Below are 19,513 nucleotides of genomic sequence, written 5' to 3'. Positions count from 1 at the left end.
GGCTCTTGGTTTCGACTCAGGTCATGATCTTGGGGTTGTGGGATCGAGCCCTGCATTGGGCTCTGTGCTCAGGGGGAACCTGCTTCCCCTCTTTCTCTGCTCCTGCCCCAGTTCATATCCGCACATGCACTCTCTCTCAAATAAATCTTTAAAAAGTGGAGGGGATGAGATGTGGGTTTGGGCATAGAGGTTCTCAGAATAACTTTTTCTTTAACTACAGTGTATTTTGTAAGCCCTTTAAAACTTAAATTGCCTATTTCAGAGTATAATTCTAGAACTGGAGATGTAAAGTTGAAACTGTTGGCTGTCTAGTATACCTCTGTTAGGAGAGTATAAAGTTTTTATAGTGAAGTTCTGTCTTTGGACGTGCTCAATTGACTTAAACCTATCCATTTCTTGTCATTTTTTGCTAAAAGCAAGCCTGGTTAACTTCTGTTCCAATAGGATTATAGAAACTGAGTCGCTATATGGGAAAGCCATGTGCAGTCCAAAAATTAGCAAAATAAAGTCTTAAAGGTTGGTTTAATTTTTCTTCCACCATCTTTCTGACCAGCCCAAACAAAAAAATTATGCTATGCCTATAAGTTAAGGAAAACCAATTGAGTTGGTGGGAGAGTGGGTGGCAGACAATTAGAAGCTGATGTTGCTTTTCCAGACCATCTTAAGTAGAAACAGAGCTTTGGGGTTAAGGACCTGAATTATCCCATGATGCTCTGCCAAAGTATTGATACTTTGTATTGCCAAGTTCATCTCAACAAAAATGGTGCTGTCGAGTAGGAAAACAGTCTCATAAGAGCAAACTGTAACATTAAGAGATGACAGCTCTTTGGAAAGTCACTAAAAATTAAATGCCAGCTCTCTCCTCTAATGAGCTTTGGAGGGAGGTGGCGATGGGTTTTGGCATCAGACATTCATTCTACTCGGCCAGCTTTATGAGTTTGGAAAGTTACTCTAACCTCCATGGGCTTCAGTTTGTGCAAGAGAAAAATAGAATGGGGAATTGTGAAGAGTGGAGGAGTGTGGAAGGGAGGGTAACAAAGAACGGGGGTAGGGTGGCAGGAGCTAGGTGATGGTAGTAGTCCTTTATTCTTACACCTTCCCACATCTTGTGTCAGACGGAACTTGAGGGAGTTTTAGGCAATCATTCCTCACTAGTTAATTCACACCCACCCTGGATGGTCTGCTTTCCCGTGGTGCTCTTAGAATGGGGTTTTTGCCTCTGCGTCATTCCCCAGGTGTCTGACTAGCTCTGGGTCTATATTCCCAGATACTGTGCTGGATACAATTTTCCTGTTAATGTAGCTAAGGTTGGATTGTCATTTGGGGCCTTTAATGCAGTGTTTCCCTGCAGGCTTATTTGGAAACAAAACCCTTGGGCGAGGCCAAGCCCCTCCTCAGGAGAGAGATGTCTGGGGGAAGGAGGTTGCTGAGTCAATGACCTTGATGTTTTAGTCAGGGCTGAACACCGATTGGACACTCTTCTTTCTTAAGTAGAAAAATGTTTTTAAGAGTAGTGTTCTAGGTTTTCTCCAACCTGGCACCTAAAGGGAAAAAAAAAAAGATTGATGTGAAAAGAGTCCTATGTTGAAAACATTGAAATTTAGAGATACTTATTCTTTAAAAAATAAAAATAAAAAAAAATCTTTTTCTCTCTCTGTCATACACACATAACTCAAACTTTTCAAACCTCCCTCCAATTTGAATCAAGAGGGTAAGGGACTTGCATTTTGGCTGCTAGAGTGAGCAGTCTCTAATCCCCCCCCCTTAAGATTGTATTTATTAATTCTGAGAGAGACCACCAGTGGGGTGGTGGGCAGAGGCAGAGGCAGAGGGAGAAAGAGAATCTCAGGCTGACTCCGCCCTGAGCACAGGGCCCAACTCGGGCTTCCATCCCAAGTCGTAAGATCATGACCTGAGCTGCTGAAAGCAAAAGTCAGAGGCTTACCGGATTGAGCCACCCAGGAGCCCCCTAATCTTCTAAATCAGTAACAGTAAGGAGCAGCTGGGCTGCTGAGCGATCCAGAGCCCTGGCTGTGTAAGGCCGTCTTCCGGCAGCTGGGTACCCAATACAAATCATAGGTTGCGCTCACTTGAGCTGTTCTGCCCACCTGAACACCTTCCCCACAGAATGAGAGTTTTTTTTTTTTTTTTTAAGATTTTATTTATTTATTTGACAGACAGAGATCACACATAGGCAGAGAGAGAGGGGAAAAAGCAGGCTCCCCGCAGTGCAGAGAGCCCGATGTGGGGCTCGATCCCAGGACTCTGGGATCATGACCCGAGCTGAAGGCAGAGGCTTTACCCCACTGAGCCACCCAGGTGCCCCGGAATGAAAGTTTTTATACCTGTTGAAATCCTACTCCCAGGCTCAGCCCAAATACCCACTCTCTAATAAGATCTTCCTAAGTCCCACTCCCCCTACTTGTGTTCCCTCTCTCACTGTCTCTCTGTCAAATAAATAAATAAAATCTTAAAAAAAAAAAAAAAAAAAGAAAGAAATCTTCCTAAGTCACTGCTGAGGGGAATTGCATGGAATCTGCTATGCTGTCTGGTGGCAGATCATTGGGACCTGCACTGTGGCCCTGTCACAAGCCCGCAGTGGCTGGAAGGGCAGCGCAGTTATTCGGTAAACACCTTCTGCTGTAGATGGTCACGACCTCATGGGTTAAATAAGCAAGTTCGTGCTGGGAATGGGACCTCAGCTAAATGTAGGCACTCAGTGTCCTGTATGGAGCTGGTATGGGAGTACAGGTCTCATTGTGATGGGAAGGGCGTTGTAGGATGAAAGGAGGTAACAAGTGCTCCAGTGGTTTCCCGTGAGCGTCTCTGTGTAACTTTCAGCGGTCTTACCTTTTGAAGTTGGCAAGTGTCTCATCCATCTTCCACACCTTAACAGAATGCTCAGTGCCTAACGGGTCCCCAGAATTCAATGTTAAATGAATTCCTTAACCATCTCGTTAGCAAAAAGAACGTGTGCGCCCATTTAACCGCCCCTCACCGCCGGGCCAGGCTTGAGTGCTCTAACAGAAGAACAGACGTGAAAGGCATCTTCACGTAAGCCTTTTGGTAAATGCTAACAGGAGGCAGATGTTTTGTATGATGTGCATAAGGCAGTTTAATCCCTCCCATCCTGTGAAAACCTCTTTTAAAGCTCTCCCGATGGAGAAACTGACCTGACAGGTAAGGCATCCCCCCAGGGGAGGAAGAGCACAGTGGCTATTACTGTAGGAAGACACGGGACTCTTCCAGCAGAGTCCGCTGAGCTGACACGGAGCCCCGGGCAGCTCACTCCGGCTGGATGGTTAGGGGAGAACGGGTGATGCGGGGAGCTGGTCCTGTGGAGAGCACCACATCTGTGAGGGGGCGGTTACAAGCCCCCCTGGGCAGGACGGCACACTCAGAATGCACGGGGATGTGGGGGGCGCTGCAGTCCCAACCGAAGGCACTGGCTCGTTCTTCACGGTGACCAGTTTCACGATCTTCTTCTTTTTCTGCCGTGTTGGTTTTGGATCTGTGACTTTTACATGCGAAGAGAGGAGCTATCCAGACGGACGAGCTTCATTTTGGTTTGAGGTCTGCATTTTGCGGTTAACACTGCAAGCCCAGAACCTCTCATCTGTCAGTGTTGTTACCATTTCCATTCGCTCATACTCATCCCTTTTGCTGCATCGATTCCAGTGGGCTAGGTATCCTGCAGCTGGGGAAACTGAGGCCCCGAGAATAAAGTTAGATTTGACCCTACTCTTCGGATGGCAGTGTGGAATCAGCATATAGCAAAGGCCACCGTACATGCTCTCTCATTTGTATTCCATTCTGTAGTTAGAGATGCAAGGGGCTTTCATTGGATGCTATCCGTTTCATCTTTGGAGTTCATATACATTATCTCTTAGTAGGTAATATATATATAATATATGATATGTATAATGTATGTTATGCTTAAATACTGACTTCAGCTATTAGAAACAGTACAACAGCCAAGCTGAATTCCTTTGGGTCTCTGTGAAAGTGTAGCTCACCAGAACCTATTTCTGAATTCTAATCAGGACATTTCAAGGCTGGTCATGGTTTTCGGACAAATAGTGCTGGTCTCAAATTTGCCCGATATGGTCTTTGAAGAGGCCTGTGTGCATCCGGGTGTATTTTGTTAGCAACAGAACCAGGGAAACTGCTTCTTGGGATTCAAAGCTTCCCGTCAAAATCTATTTTTAGGCCTTGTCTAAACCTGGCAACTGTCTAAATTGTCTTTTTCTGGTGATTTAAATTGAGTTGTCTCTATTAATTTGTCTTCGAGTTCATGAAGACATTTGTTGGTCTTAAACTTGGAGCTTAGAAGAATGCATATAGGTTTTTAGGTCACTGCTACATCAATATAATTTAATCAGTTTGGCTAGTCAAAGCTATGGCTCTTCAAAATTAGAATTGGCTATTTAGGATTATTTCAGACTAAATTATAAACAGGATTAATGATGGTTTGCAATGTAGAGTGCTGAATGGGGATAGGTGGGAAATTATTTCACATAATTAGAATTTTTTTTCTGATTAGAGAAGTAATTTTACACTTCATTGTAAAATATAGGAAGTCAGAAAAATACTAAAGCCAAAATTACCTAAAATCCCGCATCCAGTTATATTTACCATTTACCTTTTTTATTTTTTTATTTTTATTTTTTTAAAGATTTTATTTATTTATTTGACAGAGATCACAAGCAGGCAGAGAGGCAGGCAGAGAGAGAGGAAGGGAAGCAGGCTCCCTGCTGAGCAGAGAGCCCGATGTGGGGCTCGATCCCAGGACCCTGGGACCATGACCTGAGCTGAAGGCAGAGGCTTTAACCCACTGAGGCACCCAGGCGCCCCCCATTTACCTTTCTTTAAAAAAATTAACATATAATGTGTGATTTGTTTCAGGGGTACAGGTCTGTGAGTCTTCGGTCTTACACAGTTCACAGCACTCATTATAGCACATACCCTCCCCAGTGTCCATCCCCCAGCCACCCCATCCCTCCCCCAGCCCCAACCCCCAGCAACCCTCAGTTTGTTTCCCCAAGATGAAGAGTCTCTTACGGTTTGTCTCCCTTTCTGGTTTCCTCTTGTTTCATTTTTCCCTCCTTTCCCCTATGATGCTCTGCTTTGTTTCTTAAATTCTGCGTATCAGTGAGATCCTATGATAATTGACTTTCTCTGGTTGACTTATTTCACTTAGTATAATACCCTGTAGCTCCATCCATGTCATTGCAAGTGGCAAGATTTCAATTTTTTGATGCCTGTGTAATAGTCTAGTGTGTGTTTGTGTCTGTGTGTATGTATATATACCACATCTTCTTTATCCATTTGTCTGTCAAGGGACATCTGGGCTCTTTCTATAGTTTGGCTGTTGTGGACATTGCTGTTTACCATTTACCTCTTAATATTTTCTGGTGTATAGAGAAAAAAATTGGTCCTATTGACATTGTCGATACCCTAACAGGTGCAAATGGGTATTTGTTTTGGATAAGAAGGGGTGACAGTATAGCATAAGCATTTGCCATGTCTGTAATAGGAATTTTTGTTAAGAAGCTGCTCATGGGCTACTCAGCCCTGCCTGGAAGGTGAAGGAGAAAGAGCCCATGAACTAGAATACTCTTCTCCTCTCACCAGTGTAGCTTGAACAGGGTTGAAAGCAGAGGGGTGAAGTGAAGGAGGAGGAGGAAGTTAGTGGTCCCGTCTGTGAAGAACAGCAAGTGGGTTTGGCAGGTGGGTTCTCTGTGCAGTATAGTCCACAAATCTGAGTCATACCGTATTTATTTTCCTTCATTAGATTTCTGAACTAGAAGCACTGAACTGGAAACTTGAAATGTATAAGGTTATTAAATTGAAAGCATGGGAGACAGAGGATGGAAATGAAGAGAAATGAGACCAATAGAGGCATTAGGAAAGAGAAAATGACAAATTCAAAACCAGGTTTGGGTTGGGGGGGCGCGGTAAGCAGTAGAGGTGGGCCAGTGGAGTCTAGAGCCAGCAGTGAAACAGTGCTCAGGGAGGATGGTGTGATGAGCTGCATCTGTGCTGGAATTGGGGGAGGAGGGTGGCAGGCCACCACTGAGCTCGTTCTCTGTAGACGTCTTCTCCAGCTGCACTCACGAGGTGGGAGTAGAAATATCTAGGAAACACATAGTACAGCACGTGAAGCTACTTTTCAGAGAATTCAAAACCAAGACGTAGGAATGCATAGCAGTAGCTTAAGTGAACACCCCAAAGCCCTTGGTTCGGGACGGTATCGGGCTGGGTGTTACATGTGCTAAATCATTGGATACTTGCAATACGCACGGCCACAGGGCATGGAGGTGACAAATGGCGGAGCTGGGATCTGAACCCAGGTGTGCCTGCGTCTAAGGCCCTGCTCTTGGAAACACCAGCAGGCCTGGGCTCTCGTGCTCCCCAGTGTGAGATGGAAATAGGTGGTATATCCTTGCAGAAGGCTCACAGTTCCTAAGGCGGTTGCCGAATTTGAGTAAAATCTTACTGAACTCAGCCACGGCTTTTTTTTTTTTTTAATTAACATATAATGTATTATTAGCCCCAGGGATACAGGTCTGTGAATCGCCAGGTTTATACACTTCATAGCACATACCTTCCCCAGTGTCCATAACCCTACCACCCTCTCCCTACCCGCCACCGCGCCCCCACCCCGCCCCCTGCCCCGGCAACCCTCAGTTTGTTTTGTGAGATTAAGAGTCTCTTATGGTTTGTCTCCCTCCCGATCCCATCTTGTTTCATTTATTCTTTTCCTACTCCCCAAACCCCCCACGTTGCATCTCCACTTCCTCATATCAGGGAGATCATATGATAGTTGTCTTTCTCTGACTGACTTATTTCTCTAAGCATAATACCCTCTAGTTCTATCCACGTCCTTTTGTCTTTTAGAGAACATGCATACAATTAATTAGTAAATGAGGCACTACATTAACTTCTGAGATCAATGGAATCCAACTGGCCTTAATTTAACAAAATCCTGCATCTACAGTTTTTCAAGTCTTAAAAACCCGAAACCCTTGAACCAGGTTTAGGAAGAATTTCCCTTGGATTCCCTCCATGAGGAGTCCAGAGCCGGTCACTTCAGAGTCCTGAGCATGGCCCTGAAGTAGCTCGTGTTCCTAACAGCCAAAGTACTTGTCTCTAACAGCGTTGGAGAAGACAAATGTACGCAGTGCTCGGCTGCAAATGGATTAAAGCAGTGTTGATCCTCATCTGTCAAAACAATTAACGTGAGTAAAATACTTGCCCTACTTAAAGCAGATGGAGGGAGGGGAGGGGAGCCGGGGAAGAGGGGAGGACGCTCTGTACTACTGCTCATAAGATTAATGTTACTCTGTGGGCAGAGAGAGCACTGGATTTATTTTCTGAACATTACATGGATTTACAGGGATGTCAGTTATTGCTGAAAGCACAGACTGTGTTCTTAAGGAGTCTCTGTAGGGTACTGAATGAGGCACAGAAGAGGTGTGGGGGAGGGGAGTGGCACGTGAGATATATAGCATTTTTAACAGTAAAGTACGACTTGTTGACCATTTGTCCTCTGATTTTTAAACTCTGTTAAATCCAAGGCTTAACAATAGCACAGCTTCTTAGAGGATGTATGAATATTGTTACAAGATTTTTTTTTTGAGATAAAATAAATAGAATGGACAGACACAGGACTGTAGTGACTTGAGACGACAGCTCCGTGTTTTCAGGGAGACTTGAGATGCCCTCTGCCTTCCACGAGAACTGGATCCATGCTACCAGGGTGGGAGGAAAAGAAAACAGCGTATTAATTAAGTATGAGACATCCAGGAGGATTTTATTATTCCTTGACAGTGGAAGTGGAATGGGAAAATTGTTGAGGTTAGCACAAGAATGATAGAAGATGACAGTCGTGTGAGAAGAATATTTACCTGAGTGCTGCATCAAATTTTAATTATAGGAAGCCCACTGAGGAAGGTAGCGGGCTGTTGGCGGAAATTCAGCCGTCCCTGCCAGGACCGGACTTGGGGGTGAGGAGGGAGTCTTATGGGGTGACCGCCGCTGTGGGCAGATTGGGTAGAGATTATATTGTTACTTTGGTTATGCTCCCCACAGTGTTCCTCGTAAATAAATATTCTGTGGTAGCCACTCCTCCCCTGTATGCTCTTCTTCTTGCCTCCTAGTCCCTCAGTTACTGGAAGTTCAGAGTCCTCTGCTGTCAGTCACGGCTTTCGTGTTTAAATGAGATACTTAGCCATCTTGCTAGAAGAGCTACTAGGTGCTGAGATGTCAAGATGGTCCGCTCACCACTGGGATGTTGTCTTTTTGAACAGGGACAGCAGAAAGGTGGCATCATAGTTAACTGACTGAGGACCAAGAGTAACTCTGGAATTGCTCTTCTCAGGTCTTTCTAGAACATACTCTATTTGCGCCTTGCCTGTCTGAATTCCTGCTTCTCTGAGCAGCATCTCTTCTTCCTTTGGTCTTTGTCACCACTGAAATGGGAAAAAAAATTAACTCTGTTCTGATTTGGAAAAAAAAAAAGTGTACATATAAACATTTTATATATATGTTACATTTTTTAAATTAGTAAAGATCTGAAATTTCCTGTATATGAATAAGAAAATTGAGTATTTACTTGATAACATTTACTCAGTCATTAAAAACATATGAAGCCTCTACACCCACTTGGGAAAATCTATACAAGATAACAGTAAATGAGCAATGTATGTACACTATGATTATAGCCATTAAAAAAAAAACACACATGGTTAAAGAATGGAAAGGACCGTAGAGAAATCTAATAGCTGGTGTAATTGTGGTTTTCAAAATGTAATTTCTTTATATAAAGTGGTTTTAAAGGTAAAGTATATTTAATGTTAACATTGTTCATAATCCCAAGCAGGCTTACATAATTGACTTTAATGTTCACGTTCTACAATTGTATGGCCGACACACAAACCTCTAGCTGTAGGTTTTCCATCTCTGTGCACCTTTATGCACAGAGGCTTTATGGCTTCCCTAGCCACTGCTGGAAGTCCACACTGCGTCACTATACAAGTCCCACGAGGGCCCTCCAATGCCCGGTTAACCTTCCCGTAGTTTCCATTGCCCCGCACAGGGGAACTGAGTAATTCTTATCTCCACCATACACACATTCCACATTTGCTGTGTGCCAGGCACAGTGATGGGTGTTGTAAACCAGTCAGACACAATTCTGTTCCTCAGGGGGATCTAGAGGAGGAGACCCAAGAAATGGAGCCTCTGGGTAGTGAGGTAGATGCTGCGGTAGGAAGGAGGAAGGGCACGTGGGAGCGGTGCCCCCTAGGACTCAAGAAGACCTTTCAGAAACCACCCTAGTGAGATGTGCGGTTAAGTGGCATGGGGTGGGTGGCAGGGGTTGCAACGTACATGGAGAACTGCTATCTGCTATCTGTTCAATATGGCCAGAGAACATAGATTTGGGGCAGGGAGGGAAGGGTGTGGTTCTCAGGCCAGATTGAGAAATTCGGACTCTACCTAAGATCTAAGGAAAGTCACTGAAGGATTGTTGCTGTTTATAGTGATCTTTCAGCAAAAGAAGTGACTCGCAATACTCAGAATTGCATTTAGAGTGTCGGCTCTGGCTTTGGAGAGCAGTTGGGAGAGAAGTCCAGAGGCCGCAGAGTCCAGTAAAGCCGTCCAGGGGAACAACGGCATCCTCAGTTAGAATGGTGATAGCCAGCATGGGGAGGAGCAAACAGTTTCCGGAATGACTTACGAGGTAAGATCAACAGGAACTAATGCTAAGAGTGAGGAATAGGGAGGAAGGATTCAAAAAAGAATGCCCATGTCTCTGGCATAGGCAAAAAGGCATGAAGAACCTGGCTCATTGGGCTGAAGCAGCCAGCAGGCCAGCACGGTGATGGGGGGATGGGTTGGGTTGACTTTGCGAGGGAAGAAGACAGGTTGAGTTTGGAAGGGGGTGAGCTTATCCCTGGACACAGAGGTCTGCTGGCAGCTGGATGTACAGGTCTGAGGTACAGGAGAGCTGTCACCATGGCTGCTGGGTTTGAGATCAGTGTTTCACTTGTGTGTGAGGCCTGTGGTAGAGCTGCAACAGATGTCATTCCCCCCGAGAACTGTGCTGACAATAGTAGTTTTTGGAATTGCACGTGCCAGCTGCGCACGCAAGAAGGAACTTTTCCGATTTGAGAGTTCGCTGTTAGCTGTTGCTGCTGGTTGCCGGGCTGTTGCTGCAACCCTTCAGAACCTAGCCTGAGCCCAGCCTTACATCTCTATTGTTGTAACTGCCTTATTTTTACCTGGCATTTTAATATACAACAAAAGGGAATTGGGGAATTATTTCTCAGAGATCCAAACGCAAAGCACTTACCTGTTATAACAAACACTTTGTTGTGAGGTGGAGAAAATAGAATTATCTCTTTACTTTTCTAATGGATACTTGAACTTGATTTTTTTTTTTTTTTAAATGGCAAAATCAGCTCCTTGAAAATCAGCACAGGATGTGGCCAACAGACTTGAAAGTGTTTTGCTCCTGCTGTTAGGAGTAGGAATAGGAATGGGGGCAGGAAAAAAGGGAGTATTTAATGCGGTGGTTTTCAAACTTGGTTTATTTTTTTCCTTTTTTGAATCTAGACCTATGCTGATCGTAACAACCTAAATTTATTTCTAGAGTGGTTCATGGGTTAAGACCTTCAGGTTGAAAACATGAAAAATACTCTAGGGATAGTTGACTGGGGACCATTTTATCTCTTTCTTAGGGTTAACGATATTTTAAAGTATATTCTAAGGACTGTCATGTGATCTTTAATTTATTCCCCATTACTCCATAGGAAATTTGCCATTTCATACAACCTCCTTAATATTTTCCTGAGCAGGTTGAACAAGGCTTTCAAAAGTCAAATAAATTATGGTGAATATAACCTCATCTCTACTTCTCTGTCACTGCTTCCTCTGCAGTTTGAGTGGCTAATTGAACACCAACTATAGTAATCTGATTTGCATTTTCCCTGTCAAATGTGCCACTCTGTGAATAGCTAAATTAACTCAGTCTTCCTGGAATATACCCAAATGTTGAGAACCATTTAGGACTTTTCAAAATCATTTGGTCTATTAGCTCTGTCTTAAGATAAGCAGAATAAATGAGTCCCTGAAATCAAAGGGAAACTAATTGTAGAACCTCTTTCCAGCTTTGAGTCATCAAAGCTTGGCTGTCTCAAGTATGTTCTAATGGGGTTCATTATTTTGTTTGTTCTACATTTGATAATTCTGAGATAATTTTACATTTGCATTGTTAATATCCATTTTTCAAAATTTGTTGATACGTCTATTTATTTTCAAGAATAACAATTTATTAGCCTTCCCTTTCAAGGCACAAAAGCTATATGCACCCATTTTAACAAGTCAAAATGCTATGGAAGCATCGCATGCAAAAGCCAACTCTGTCCCTTTACCTCCAGGTATTTCCATCTTCCTCCTTAATGCATGTTAAGAACTCAGTGTTTATTCTTCAGTACCCATCTATGCTCATATATACAAATATGGAAAACATCTTTATAGAGATAGATCAGACTGTCTGCATTCTCCTTTAACTTCTTTCAGACTTACCAATATATCATGGTTCTCTAAGATCTCCAGGAGATCTCATTCTTCCTCAAAGCTGCAAAATACGGATATGCCAGTTTATTCATTCGCTCCCTTGTAGATGAGCGGTCTCTGTTTTGCTTGTTTATTAGTTCAATGTCATTATTACATTGCTATAGTATCTTTGTAAATAGATCCTAAAACTAGTAAATCAAGTCAGAAGAGGTACTTCCTGGATATCCTAAATAATGCAAGTGATCCTTACCAGTAGGCTGGGCACAATTCACATCATTCCTTCCAGCATCCACCAGCTGGTTGATTTTTCTTAGTTGAGTCCCTTCACCAAGGTATTGGGAAGAAAGGATGGGTCAGGAGCCCTGCCTGAGTCAGGTCATCTTTTGGCCCCAGGTTGCTTCTCTCTCTACCTACCCATGTCCTGAGCCATTATTCTTTAAATGTCTTTAATCTTTCTTAGCATTGGCTCCAAGGACTCCCTCCCCACCCCCAGGACTTTTTAAAAGCAGTTTGCTGACCGCTCTACTCCTCCATGACAATGATATAAAGGGGACCCCACTCTAGTAAGGTTTCTATAGTTCTCAAGCATAAATTCCTACTCTGTGGTTTTAGTCCATCTTCATATATCCCAGTGTTACCCTCTTCTTTCTTTTGCCCTTTGTGTCGCTATTGCAGTAATTTATGGAGGTTTCCATCTTTGGATTCATTATGCCATTGATCATAGTTTGGCGCAGTGGCCTGTAAGTCCCTTGTACACCTTTGCTACAAGGGCATTCAGAGTTAGAGTGTTGTTTTAGCTATTTCCAGTTAGAGAGACTAAACCAAATAACATACTCAAGACCAAAAAAAAAAAAAAAAAAAAAAAAAATTCTAGGCCACTTGGATTTTATTCATTCATTAACTATATGTGTGCTTGCCCTGGAATAGCTGCTGGGAATAAGATACCCTGAGGAAAAAACAGGCATGTGTTTGTCCTCGAGGAATTTGCATCTGGATTAAGGAGAGCCACTACATGTTTTTAGCAGGCTTACACATGACTCACTGACTTTGGGGGTGGAGATGGGGAGAGTGGAAGTTTAATGTTTAATGTTCTCATTCAAGCCCTTCGTGATTTAAAAAAAAAAAAAAAAATCTTCATGGTGATTTTATCCAAAGAATAAATAGCTAAAATATTTTTGAAAAACAAACAGGATGTTTTAATGTAACATTAAACATTAAAATACCGTCATTTAAAATAGCATAAAGAGGATTTTGTTGTATCATAATGGCTGCAATAAGAACAGTAGGGGTTTAATTATTTAGTAGTACTAGGACAATTGTTAAGTAAAAACAAATTTGGATTGGTAATTTATGTAATAAAATTCCGTACAGGATAAAGGTTTTTAAAATGACCATATTTTAAAAAATGAAGAAAATGTAGGTAACTCTCTGACTAGAGTAGAGAAGAAATTTCTGAACAAACAGGGAAAAAAATCTGCAAAGAAGATTTATGGAGACAACTTAATAATATAAAACATAGATACAAAAAAAGCTATATAATTTTTTTCCAAGTTCATAATTAATTGTGTAAATTGAGTATCACACGATGAGTTGACATTAGCTTCTCCAGGCATGGGAACTTAACAGATGGGGTACAGGTTAAAATCCACTTATGTTGCTTTCACAGCTGTTATATTTTTAGACCTTAACTTGAAGTATGATCTGATACTTCAGTGCTTCCATATGTGGCCAGTACACACAATTCATTCTACCTGTGAGAGTATAAGAGTTGAAATATTTCTTGATACCACTGAAATGGGATTGGGCATCAATTTCTGGACCTGCCATGATTTCAATCTTGCAGAAGGCACTAATTCTGCCCAAAAATGCTATATAAGTTAAAAGGTGAACAGAACAGTCAACTAGGAAAGAATAACTTCAAATACATATGGTGAAAGATGAGTATCTATAATACCCTTCAAATTCTAAGAAGTCAACATCCTGCCAAAATGGGCAAAGAACATGAACAGGCGATTAGGAAAGTAAAGCCACATGTCTAATAAACTTAGGGGAAAAAAACCTAGCCTCAAATAATCAAGGAAACAGACAAAAATCATTTTGGAACCATATTGGCGGAAGGAATTTTTACATGGTCTACCTAGATTTGCTGGAAGGAAAGCAAAATAGATATACCTGGCAGAAGTATATACTGCAGTAGCTTTTCCTCGGCTTTTGTGAGGGAAGCAACTTCACATTCAGAGGCTTTGGACAAATCATTCTATTTTCAGGAATTTGCCTAACATTCTTCACTGCAGCATTATACAACCAGGGAAATTGTTCACACATCCAGTAACCAGTTGTTGGTTAAATTATGATATATCCAGCACATAGGTAATGACATCAAGATAGGACAGATGGCCATGGGTGAAGTCTTCTTTCTTGTAGGTTTCCTCTGGGATCTGTCAATGTTTAGGAGGTGTGGAGAAAGAGCAGATTCTTATATTTGCCACCTCTGGTCCTTTTTATGCCAACGAGATTACTTAGGAAGCTCTGTACATGGGAAGTAAAGATTTCTGAGCTCTAAACCTACAGGAAGTATGTGACCACATATGGAATGAAAGGAAGATGAAGGTTATTCTGTATCCACATGAATTGCTGAAGAAGCTATAATCACCTCCAAAACCTTACCTAGGCTATTAAATAATCTGAAAGAGATGATAATGACACCTGAGATGTTTACCTGTGTTGTTTTGTGGTCATATGGGCAGAAACTGCACCATTCAGCTCTGAATCCTGTCTCATTTGTAAGTGGAATTTGGTCATCAGTATTAAGTCAGGCACCTGGATTGTTTGAACTGAATTATGTTCATTTGGTATAAATTGTCCACTGGTACATGTCTCTGTTGTCTTCCACTCATTGACTGGAGAAAAGTATCCGGTGTGTTTTCATATAGAATCCTTTCCGTAAATAATTCTTTTCTTTCTAAGGTTCCCACAGTGCCTGAAGTCCATCTGCCACATTTGAGTAGCTTTCCATTTTATTTTCTCAGGCCAAATTTCAGCTGATGGTAGATCGATCATGGAGGCAGGGAAGGGAGGGCCTTCCTTAGGTGGGGCTTCCGACAACGGTGTCAGTTACTGCCAAGTTCCATGGCTCCTCGGTTGACAAACAGATCTCTCTGAAATGCTTTGTGCCTTGAAACCTCACAGTTTCTGGAGAATTCCTTCCCGATGGCTGCTGCTTTTCTTGGAGGCTGCCCAAGAACCACTATGAAATGATAGGGGACATAGAGTCACTGATTACATTTTCTGGGTAAAGGGGGTTTCCGCCTTCTGCTTGTCTGTGCATTTTTGCCCTTGTTAGCTAACTGTGAGACAGGACCTTAATACATTTTGGGACAGGAATGCAGACTAATTGGTACCCAAGTGATGAAACCACTCTACTTTCTGTGCTTCTTCCTTTAGTCTCCAGAGTTCAGAAAATGGCTCCCTGTCCGATAGGAGATTACCTTGGACCATGCTGTGGTTACACCTTGCAGAATTTGTCTCGGGAGCTTCCTGGTGGATGTACGAAGTTGTGATAGGATGTTTTGTGTGAAAGCAGATATCTGAGTGAATTTGCAGGAACTCACTTTCTGTGATTCATTGAGGTCATGGCCAAATGCCCAGACAGAGCAGAAATGCTCCGCAGGAGCACCTGACATGTTTGAAGCCACAGCTTTAGCGGCGGTCATTCCCAATACTTCAGTGAAGTGTCCATTCAGAATTCAGAGTTGCCAGTGTGGGGGCCAGACACCTTTACTTTGCTGTAGGAGACCTGACATCAGGAGACTCCTATTAGCATAACCATATGGCACGTAATTTGGCAATATGTGGATCCTGACCCTCAAATTTCAAGTCTCATCCTTAAGATCCCTTCTCCTTCATGCTCTTTGGTGGAAGAGAACACATCAGAGGTGCTCACTTACACTGTAACCTCTGACTTCATTATCAAAGAAGCTGTCGTCCACGTCACTTCTTCACAGACTCTATGACAGAGGCAACGTAAAGTGTGTGAGAGATGAATTTTGAAGACCCAAGTAGGAGGAGTTAAATATAAAAGTCAGTAAATACTCCCCTTGAACTGTATCCTGTAACATTTTTATGGTGCTTATGACCTATAACCTTTATCTAAACATTTTCCTCTCTCCCCAGTATCTGTGGGATGTGGATATGGTGAATATTAGCTTCCACAGCACAGATAAGCAACAGGAGGGGTGGGGGGTAGATAGAAGTTGGGCCCTGAGGTACTTGAGTTATAGGCACACACAAAAAGCAGTGAGCTTCCCATCATTCATGTGGTTGTGTTTCATCAAATTTTCAGCAATATGGCTTCCTGCCCGAGAGGTGGGAAAATTGCACACTGCCCAATCCTACAAGAGAAGGATGTTTCTGTCCTAAGGTAGAAATAAAGTACATTGACAGAAAGGAGGAGAAAAAAAAAATGAAAGAAATAACGGGACCAGGTACATCCTGGGGCTCCACTTGTCCTTGTTTAAAAGAAGTAGCTGCTGGGAGGCAAGAAAGAAAAAAATTAATGTGGATGCCACATTAATTATTTCCTGCCATGAAGACCAGCCTGTCCATGATCCTGCGCTTTCAAGAAAAATTTTTTTGTGTGCAATTTATAAAAAAAAATTCCTCATTTTAGTTGAGATGTGGGATAGATCCATCTCATTCTATCGTGGTAGCTATAGCCAAGGTAGTATACACTTGTCCTCCCCGGAACAAAGTGCATTATTTAACCAAAGTGAAGTTGGGCAATGTATAACTGCTGGGGAGGATCGCATGGTATCATTTATGCCTGTCTCCCAAGCAGCGCGCTTTGCTGACTAGTCCTTGAATTGCCTCTTGCTGCCTGAATAGCTACTATTAAAGAAATGAGGCATTTTGTTTTCCACACAGCCCTCTGATTGTTCCCTACACTCACACAGGAGTGCCTGGCTGCGGAGCTTTCTATTTTTCTCCTAGGTCATCCCACAGCAGTTCAAAAGGTGATCTGGCACGGGGAGGAGAGCAAGTCAGTGCATTTTAAGAAACCCGCCCTTGTGTCTCCCCGTGGCCAGAATGTGACCTGCACGGAATATCTGAACTTGAACACGAACCCCCTTGGCTCTGCACCTGAGCTGTTCGACCAGGTCTGAATGAGAGAATTCTTTTTTGAGAACAACCTCAAGCTGTTTCTTAGTCCACAACTCAACTATACCCAATTATCTAAGTATGAACGCTCCTCGGTGTGCTTCTGGGAGGGGGTGGGGTTGGCATTAGAGGAGATGAGGCGAGATAAGGCTTCGACACATCTAGCTGCAGGAGTGATCCTGCGGGAAGTCTTTCAAATGGCACATTTTTTGGAAAAAAAAAAAAAAAGGAGGTATAATTGATAGACAACCTTATTTATGTTAGCTTCAGGTGTAAAATATATAATATTTGAATGTATTGCAAAATGATCAGCACCATGTCTAATTTAACACTCGTGATCACACATGACTATGGAGTGTTTTTTTTTTCTTGTTATGAGAACTTTTAGGCTCTCCTTTCTTAGCAACTTTCAAATATGCACTACTGTTTTGTTAAGGACAGTCACCATGCTGTGCGTCACATCCCCGGGACTTAATTTATTTTATAACCGGACGTTTGTACCTTTTGACTCCCTCCACCCATTTCACCCATCCCCTCCCCCACTCTCTCCCCTCACTCTGGCATCCACCAGTCTGTTCTGTGCATCTGTGAGCTTGGTTTTGGTTCGTTTTTTTTTCCCCCCCCTCCCATTTTTTTTTTTTTTTAAACGTATAATGCTAATTCTCATCATGATTCTTTCCTTACTTTCCTTTTTCCTTTCTCCTTCTGGATTTCTTGGCTTCCTTCAGAACTAATGGCTGCCTTCATGTATATAGCATGTCCATTTTAGTTTTCCTTTCCCTTTGTCCTTTGGACTGAATTCTTTTCCCCTTTCCCTCTTCCCTTCTTGTCTACAGAACCAAATCAAATCAGTATCCTCCTTCTCCACCAGGCATCTGGGATGGTGACAATTCCAGAATTTCTTTACGGGGAGGAACTTGGGATGCTCTGGGGCGGGGGGACTGGGGAGGGGGAGGTACAAGGGGCCTCGCCTTGTCTGTTTTCTTAGTTATTAGTCTAACCCAAACTCAAGGAGTCTTTGCTTTATTTATTTTTAAAAAATATTTTATTTATTTATTTGACAGAGATCACAAGTAGGTAGAGAGGCAGGCAGAGAGAGAGAGGAGGAAACAGGCTCCCCGCGGAGCAGAGAACCCAATGCGGGGCTCGATCCCAGGACCCTGGGACCATGACCCGAGCCAAAAGCAGAGGCTTTAACCCACTGAGCCACCTAGGCTCCCCAAGGAGTCTTTGCTTTATAGACTTAAAGGGATAAAATGCAGTATGTAGAATTAGCATTGCCAAGTCTTTGGTGCCCGTGTTGCTCTCCCCTCTCTAGCTCTAGTCCTTTGTCCTCTTCCCTACCCCCCATCCACTAAGAAGGCTTCATAAAAAAACCACAGACACAGAAGAGAAGCTTAGGTTGCTGTGGCCTGCACCCTATTCAAACTTGGAGATTTGGAATTCCAGAAACCGCAAGAGTTTTGTGCATATGGTATATTCTGGAATTTGAACTCACCGTAGGCGAGGTCTGCTTTATATTAGCATCTTTCCTAGCATAGCTTTATCCTTCCAAGTACTCTATTAAGGTATTTCTGGGGAAATCACTTAACGTATGGGGCATGGCTGATCTTTTTTTTAAAGTTTATTTTTTTCTTAAAAAGTACATGAATAACTGTGTTTTTGTCCCAAAAATGCAGTGGGAGAAAGAAATACATGTTTTTTCAGAAGGTTTCAAAGAACAGATCATGTAAAGCACTGGTCTGAATGGATATGAAGATACTCTTACCATCTGGAATTTATTAGGAAAAAAAGAACACATATTCAGCGAAACTGTAACAGTCCACATTTCAAGTTAACAATTCCTTAAGGCTCCCCGGCTCCCATGTTGAAGTGAGCGTGTACTACACCCCATATAAGCTCCAGATCGGCTTGCCAGGACTTGTCCGAGGCTTAATGCACACTAGGCATGTGAAATGACTAGAGGAAAGTCACCTTAACCTTGTTGCTTTACAAGGAAACTCTCCAGCTCTGTGAGTCCGCAGGAAATGATTTGAGATGCTCCCACTTTTTCTTTGTGAACATGAATCTGTTGCTCAAAAGAATGTAAAATCTGGAATGAGGCAGGTTAACTTTGTAATTTTGAAAAAGAATCCCGAGACAGGAGGCAATTTCTGAATAATTTTAGTTTCTTTTGAGATGTGAATTGAAAGAGCGAACCGATGCTGTACGTTAGGTGTGTCTGCCCCAGGAGAAATTGCTTTAAATCTAGAAAGGGAGGTTAGATCTCTTCCATTGTGATTGGAGGGGAGAGTTCTCTGTACCTTTTTCACTCTGTTATTGTGGGAGAGGGGGAGCTCTTCCTTGATGTATCAGTCGCTTTAAATACCCGGTTCCAGGGTGCCTGGGTGGCTCAGTCATGAAGCATCTGCCTTCTGCTCAGGTCATGATCCGGGGGTCCTGGGATCAAGCCCCGCATTGAGGTCCTTGCTTAATGTGGAACCTGCTTCTCCCTCTGCCACTCCCCCCTGCTAGTGTTCCCTCTCTCACTGTCAAATAAATAAAATCTTTTTTTTTTTTTTTAAAGATTTTATTTACTTATTTGACAGAGAGAGATCACAAGCAGACAGAGAGGCAGGCAGAGAGAGAGGAGGAAGCAGGCTCCCTGCTGAGCAGAGAGCCCGATGCGGGGCCCGATCCCAGGACCCTGAGATCATGACCTGAGCTGAAGGCAGCGGCTTAACCCACTGAGCCACCCAGGTGCCCCCAAATAAATAAAATCTTAAAAAAAAAAAAA

At 42.8% G+C, this 19,513-nt stretch overlaps 1 protein-coding gene and 1 pseudogene across 2 annotated transcripts in view; one reads left to right on the top strand and one right to left on the bottom strand.

The window, feature by feature from the left end:
- LOC111148328 (mutated in colorectal cancers) overlaps positions 1-19,513 on the top strand; it is a 412,174-nt gene that overhangs the window by 266,879 nt on the left and 125,782 nt on the right. The gene's annotated exons all lie outside the window — the stretch shown is intronic.
- Positions 13,230-13,407, bottom strand: LOC111148329 (annotated as a pseudogene).

The sequence above is a fragment of the Enhydra lutris genome, unplaced genomic scaffold (assembly GCF_002288905.1).
Source record: "Enhydra lutris kenyoni isolate GAN:26980312 unplaced genomic scaffold, ASM228890v2 scaffoldscaffold19, whole genome shotgun sequence".
Taxonomy (NCBI): Eukaryota; Metazoa; Chordata; class Mammalia; order Carnivora; family Mustelidae; genus Enhydra; species Enhydra lutris.
This window is presented reverse-complemented; position numbering and strand designations above follow the sequence as displayed.